We start from the raw sequence: 7,306 nt of genomic DNA, 5'->3' as shown, positions 1-7,306 counted from the left end.
CTTCTCCCAGAATTGCCACTCCATATGTTTTTTACAATCCTAGCTAATTAGACTTTAACTAGATAGGATTGTAAAAAAATATATGCAGTGGCGATTCTGGGAGAAGCTGGGGAGGGGGGTGATTCCGGGAGAATCGCCGAAAAGAACTGGCCCTAAGCATCAGCTATAAAACAAACTCTATTTTCCTAATAAGACAACATAGATATGAAGTGGGCAAACTCTATTTTGCCATCCAGTTTATGAGCTAAAGTGGAAAGCTATGGTCACAAATGCATAAATAAGCAATATAGAAAATTAGTGGAAAAATCGCGCCCGAACAGCACCTCGTCGCAGCTCGACACCCCCACCCTCGCTCCTCTCGTGCTTTAGTGGAAATTTCAGGAACACAAATAGTAATAGGATTGGTTAGAGGAAGCTGTGCTGGAAATGGAAACAAAAAATGCCGATATCTTTATTCAAATATTGCTCGAAAGCACATGCCCAGGACGTTGCATCCAGAAGTTCATCTGAATATTATCTTAAAAGGTTAGGATGCGAGAAAATAACACCTTGGGTAGGCATTTGTAATTCAAAAAGAGCAAACAACTCGATAGTAGAATTTGAAACTGCTAATCCTCCCGAAGTCTTTGCATAATAGGAGTATAGTACTGCACATGCTATGCTGCAGAAGATTTAAAAAATGGTAGATAACAATAAATAGGCAACTACAAAAACAATCTCTTGACAAAAAGCATAGGGTTCGTGTCAAAATAATTAATAAAAATGATCTCCCCTGATTAAGAAATAAACAATGCAACTGCACACAGATCAAACCATCATTTGTGCTTGTCATCTTCTTGGGCAGCGGCAGCAGCTGCGCGTCGCTCGGCATCTTGGGCAGTTGGTGCAACGGTGCATCGCTCGGCGTCTTGCCATTCTTCAAGATCACCAACGACTTCCTCGCCACCTCCCTCGCCATATCTCTCTGATCATGCATTCCAAATTGAGCAGGAAGTACAGACTTCAGAGGAATTGGGAGAATAAGAATCAGCACACATTAACTATTATCAATAGACTGACTCAACAACCAGAATAATATACTTGTCAACATTTACATTTACATGTAAAAATAAAGGCAATATAGTGTGCTTTATGAATCAAAGATAGCAGCAAGTGTCCAGCCGGCGACCATATGAAGCGAAGATAGCAGCGAGCAATCAGCGAACAACATTTCGAAATTAGTAGCTATATAAAGAGTATGCTTTGCAGTAGTAAAGGATGTATAGCTAGAATCTGGATAAGAGATTCGTGCATACCTGCAGGAAAGAGGATAGGGGCGATAACCAGAACTTGCATATGACTACTCCTAGGTCAGTAGCCTTGAGACGATGAACATCAGGGGAAGACAAAAGCGAGCACTGCAGCACATGAGCAAAATATGGAATAAAGCAACCCGAGAAGAAAAAACCAGAGGAACAAATGAACAAGTACAATGAGACTACCAGGAACAAATGATTCTAATTCTCTAAGGAAAAAGTGTATGTACAGAGAAATTATAGCTATACAACTAACCATAAGCATGAGCTCCCAAATGGCAAAATCATTGGTCCCTTCGGATGCAAGAGAATGCCAAGAGTGTTAATGATAAAATGATTTAGCTTGAGTAGTTTCATTTTGCTAATTACCAAAGCATACTAAGTGGGCTCCAAATGGCAAAATCATCAATTACCAAGGCATTCCAAGTGCATATATGTTGAATCTTTCTACCAGCAAACATCATGTGGAACATTTCAAGCATTAAGGATGAACAATTAAGATTCAGAGATATTGTTTGGGGTGTCCACTGTTATCCTTATTTTTTGGTAATTAATAAAATGGAAGATACATATCATGGATAATTTATTGGCAAATATTAGTAGGTACTGCTGCAACTGTTAAAATAAGTTTCCTTGGTTATTAGTTTATGAAAAGTTGGTCATCCAGTATGTCTAAATGGAAGATACATGGAAAAAAGATTAAATGGAACATCGAGCCATTGAAATGCATTTGAGATCAAAATATATCATGCACAAAAAATGGAATTAGCTAGGCTGTCGTTATTCTATTTTTCTATTTTAAAGTAAAAAACAAAAGAAAAACACAGAAAGATTAAAGAGGCAAATTGATTACCTGAAGGGGCATATAATGTCAACCTCTTCTCAGAGGACTAATGCTTATTTCTTTCAGTTTCTGCTAATCACACGACATCAAACTTTCGTGTAACTGTTGATTCAGTATCCTGCATTGTAGAATGCACAACATAAAAACCATGGAGAAAATAGTATTGAAGGCTAGGAATTTCTTCAATAGAGAATGAAAATATATGAGAGGGTAGCGGCCTAACTGTTTTATCAAACAGCGAAAAAGATTATTTACCCCTAGCAGACAGTTCTTTCATAATTTCTCATACATAGAGAACAACTAACAATTTCATAATGTTATGTTATATTTAAACAATAGATCACAGACACACGGAATTGCACAACAGCTACAGTCAAAACTACTGGCACCAAAAGCATGGTTGATAAATCTATAAACTTTGCCGCACTTCAGTTTTACAATGAAAGAAATAGTAGTAACACCAGACCTAAGCAAAGCCACTCTATACGTATCAGCCACATCCTGCTAAATTGGTAATTTTGCTGCTTAATCCTCTTTACGATACACATACAACACTCTTTTGTTCAAAAAACAAAAACAAAATGGCATAGATATCCTTCTCTGAAGCTCAAATATATCAGTGATATTAATGGAGAGCACATTCAACTACCAAAAGGTATATATTCACTTATATCAAATATCTGCATATGAATATAATGAAAATAGCAGCCTACTTTACATTCTACCTCTCGACAACCAAAAAAACATAATAAATTATATAACCAAAAAATCATTCTTTTCAAAGGTCTAGCTGAAGAGTTAAAGGAGGCAATGCAAGGGAAAACTATGAAGGATCAGAGGTTTGATACAATATCCTAGTGTTAACATATATGGTGGGAGTTCAAGCATGAGCTCACTCTTCTTTTACCAAATAGAAAAGGTGTGACTTATAGAATGAAGAACCGATGCAAGAAAGTCAACAGTTGTGCAGAGTACCATTATTTTGGTTTCCATAGTGAATTTCCATACAAAAGAAGTCTTCAGCTCGTTTGTATCTTTAGAACAAAACAACTCAGCCAAATAGTATGCAATCCATCAGCCGAGCTTGCATTTTCTGCATATAGAAATAACAAAACAGTGTCAATCAAGTTACCTTCTACAGAAATAACTGTGTATTAAAATCCACACATAATCAAGAGAGAACAGGTCGCATATCCATCAAATTAAATTTCTTGCACAAATTAGAAAAATGCCCTAAAACATTATCATGATTTCTAGTACTCGCTATGTGTAGTTGTGTCATTGCCGATTAGTGCATAGAACGGTATTGCCATGGATGAGCTAATGAAAATAGTATTGCTATGGATGAGCACAAAGAAGCAACAGCCTAAGGTGAGCACATTAAAGATACTCTATCAGGAAAACAGCGCCAAAAGGAATCTAGACGTGGCCGACCAACACTATCCTTAATCACATCATTTAAAACTGTAGTTATAGTTTTTCCTTAGAGAACAGGAGACCTGGTATGACAAGATAGATTTCAGATTATTTCATAAGAATAAGATGGCATATATGAATGATTGTTATTTCTTGTAAAATAGGTGATCAAATTAACAACTACAGTAAAAACTAAGAACAATTGGAATGAACTATTGTAGGAAAGATAAAAGCAGCCTCAAACTAACTACTGTTGGCTTTACCGATCTACTATTGTTCAGAGTGATTACCAACTACTGTAGAAAAAACCAAGGTTGACATGAACATTCTTTGTTCTTTCTGAGTTGAACGACTCCTTAAAGAGAAAATTGTCAAGCTGGCCATAAAAAGAGACCCACGCAAAAATGCCGAGAAAATCAAAAAATTGTATGTGAACAAGTGGAGTAGGCAGTAGGTAGATGTAGCATTTCGATGAAATTGGACCTAGTGCCTTGTGGGCGGCCCCTTCGCCATTTAACGCACGACCAGACCTAGACTATAATCCAATTAATTCTTGCCAGATCCTAAAGTGTGGGATTATGTCAAACAAGAAAAAATCACATTAATGAATCAATTGAAGTGATCCATAATTGAAGACTGCTAAGGGCTAACCATCACTCCCTTGTCCAAAGATCACATTTTGCAACTCCTAAAAAATAATACAGAAACCAAAGTTTCCAGACTATAGGGGAAATTCCACTGCCTACAGCAAGATGGCAGCACATCTAAGATCTAACTACATATATGAAGAAAAAGAAACCAACTAAGGTGTCCCCGTCCCGGAGAGAACCCTAGCCTACTAGAGATGGCCACGAGAGAGAGAGAGGGCAGGAAGCTGGGGAGAGAGGCTGCTCACGTGCGAAGATGCGATGGCGGCCGGTGTGGCCGGGGACAACTGTGAGCGTGGACAGGAGGGGGAGGAGGCGGACGGTGCTTGGTCAGGAGGGCGCGGGCTCCGGGTCGGCGGGTCCAATGGCACCGCTGTCCTCACCTCGTCGATGGTCCTCGGAGCGGCGGGGTGCAGCAGAGCAGAGGTGGCGGAGTGGGAAGAGGGGGGCACGGGGTGGAGAGGAGACGGTGCCCCAACCAGAAGTGGAGACAGAGAAGGAGATGGGGGCGATTGTGGGAGGAGGAGGAGAGGTGACTGGGGGAGGAAAGGAGGCGCCGGATTGGGGGTGGGTGCGGGGATGAGAGGTGGTCTAGGTGAGATGGGATGTGCAGCTTGTTTTCTTTCGCTCGTTCGCTGGCTCTGCTCTCCGCCCACATTACGAATAAAAGAAGATATGCCTGGTGCCGTTAGTTGGGCGCACTAGCTCATCCTTTATATGTTCAATGCTCACAAAGGTAAGAATTGAAATATAGTGAGAGCATCATGAAACATATGACAAGCACATTTAAGTCTAACACTCTTTCTATGCATAGGGATTTTGTGAGCAAATAACTTATGGAAACAATAATCAACTAGCATAGGAAGGCAGAACAAGTATAACTTTAAAACTTTAAGCACCTAGAGAGAAAAGTTGATATTATTGCAATTCCTACAATCATATGTTCCTCCCTCATAATGATTTTCAGTAGCATCATGAATGAATTCAACAATATAACTATCACATAAAGCATTTTTTTCATGATCTACAAGCATAGAAATTTTATTATTCTCCACATAAGCAAAATTCTTCATATTCGGAATAGTGGGAGTATCATAAGAGACTCGAATACTATAAATTGTTTCCACACTAAAGGAGTAATGTTCAGAAAAAGGTAATCATAGTCATGACAAGTTTTATAAATATAATCATCACTACTTTTTATAGCATAAGTGTCATCACAATAATCATCATAGGTGGCAACTTTGTTCTCATCATAATCAATTGAAACCTCTTCCAAGATAGTGAAATCATTATTAAATAAAGTCATGACCTCTTCAAATCCACTTTCATAATTATCATAATAAGATTCAACATTCTCCAAAATAGTGGGATCATTACTTCCTAAAATTGACACTCTTCCAAACCCACTTTCATCAATATAATCATCATAAGTAGGAGGCATGCTATCATCATTATAAATTTGCATATCAAAACTTGGGAGACTAAAAATATCATCTTCATTAAACGTAGCATCCCCAAGCTTGGGACAAACATTAATTGCAGCAAATATATTCTCAAAAATATCATCTTCATCAAACATAGCCTCCCCAAGCTTGGGCCTTTTCATATCATAAGCATAATCACTCTCATCATTAATAGTATGGATAGCACCGATAGTATAGTAATTATCATCATCACAATGAGTAGTAGGAGAAACATCACTTGGGAGAGATACCTTTCTACCTTTACTTCTCCATCTTTTCTTTTTCTTCTTCACATCATGTGTGGGTTAAATTCTCTTTTTGGAGCTCCTTATTAATGAGATTGGTTGAATAGAAGGCTCCTCCTCGTTACCTGATTCATCATAAGAAATGATAGGAGAATATTGGGAAGTCTCGTCCCTTTCGTTAGTATTCTCTTCATCTTCTATTTGTTTTCTTTTATTTATGTAATTGGCAATATAAGGATTTTCAATGCAATTCACCGCACACTACATATAAATTTCTTCTAGATCAATATCGAGGAATTTCTTGAGGTTATATTCTGGAATAAGATTAGTTTGACGTTTCATTTCTTCATAACCCAAAAGCAAACTAAGTTCATTATGATGTGCAAGGTAAATCAAGTCATCACAATTTTTGGACACGATTCGATCATGAAACAATTTGCATTTGATATTTAAATGACCATGTCCATTGCAAAGTTCACAAGTATGGCGAAGATATTTTAAATTTTCAGCACTAACATTTAGCCTTTCTTGCAACCATTTAGTTTCCAAATACTTATGCCTCTTGCAAAATCTATTTTCCCTATTTGGTATGTACTTGCAAACTCTATGCACTCCACAAAAATCGACATGCTTATAAGAGATATTTTCATCATAACTAGTGCAATCATCATTAGTACCATGGATATTAAAAGAGTTCATACTAATAACATTGCAATCATGCTCATCATTCAAAGATTTAGTGCCAAACATTTTAATGCATTCTTCTTCTAAAACTTGAGCACAATTTTCCTTTCCATCATTCTCACGAAAGATATTAAAAAGATGAAACGTATGATGCAAACTCAATTCCATTTTTTGTAATTTTCTTTTATAGGCTAAACTAGTGATAAAACAAGAAACTAAAAGATTTGATTGCAAGATCTAAAGATATACCTTCAAGCGCTAACCTCCCCGGCAACGGCGCCAGAAAAGAGCTTGATGTCTACTCCCTCTGTAAACTAATATAAGAGCATTTAGATGACTAAAGTGGAGATCTAAACGCTCTTATATTAGTTTACGGAGGGAGTACTGTCGTGGTTCTAAGCCTGACAGTAGAGTGGGGGGTAGGTATGGAGAGGCAAGGTCCTAGCTATGGAGAGGTTGTAAACACAAGGGATGTACGAGTTCAGGCCCTTCTCGGAAGAAGTAATAGCCCTACGTCTCGGAGCCTGGAGGCGGTCGAGTGGATTATGAGTATATGAGTTACAAGGTGCCGAACCCCTCTACCTGTGGAGGGGGGTGGCTTATATAGAGTGCGCCAGGACCCCAGCCAGCCCACGTAGGAGAGGGTTTAAGGTGAGTTAAGTCTGGGGCGTTACTGGTAACGCCCCACATAAAGTGTCTTTACTATCAT

The 7,306-nt window shown here is 38.3% G+C and overlaps 1 long non-coding RNA gene across 1 annotated transcript; it reads right to left on the bottom strand.

Moving 5' to 3' along the window:
* Positions 1–593: 593 nt before the first annotated feature.
* On the bottom strand, positions 594–4,765 carry LOC119268436. The gene is made up of 5 exons (XR_005133187.1): positions 4,451–4,765; positions 3,115–3,232; positions 2,149–2,257; positions 1,296–1,397; positions 594–1,000 (listed from the first exon to the last, which is right to left on the bottom strand). It is a non-coding gene; the product is annotated as an uncharacterized LOC119268436 (long non-coding RNA).
* Positions 4,766–7,306: the final 2,541 nt, after the last annotated feature.

The sequence above is a fragment of the Triticum dicoccoides genome, chromosome 3A, assembly GCF_002162155.2.
Source record: "Triticum dicoccoides isolate Atlit2015 ecotype Zavitan chromosome 3A, WEW_v2.0, whole genome shotgun sequence".
NCBI classification, from domain to species: Eukaryota; Viridiplantae; Streptophyta; class Magnoliopsida; order Poales; family Poaceae; genus Triticum; species Triticum dicoccoides.
This window is presented reverse-complemented; position numbering and strand designations above follow the sequence as displayed.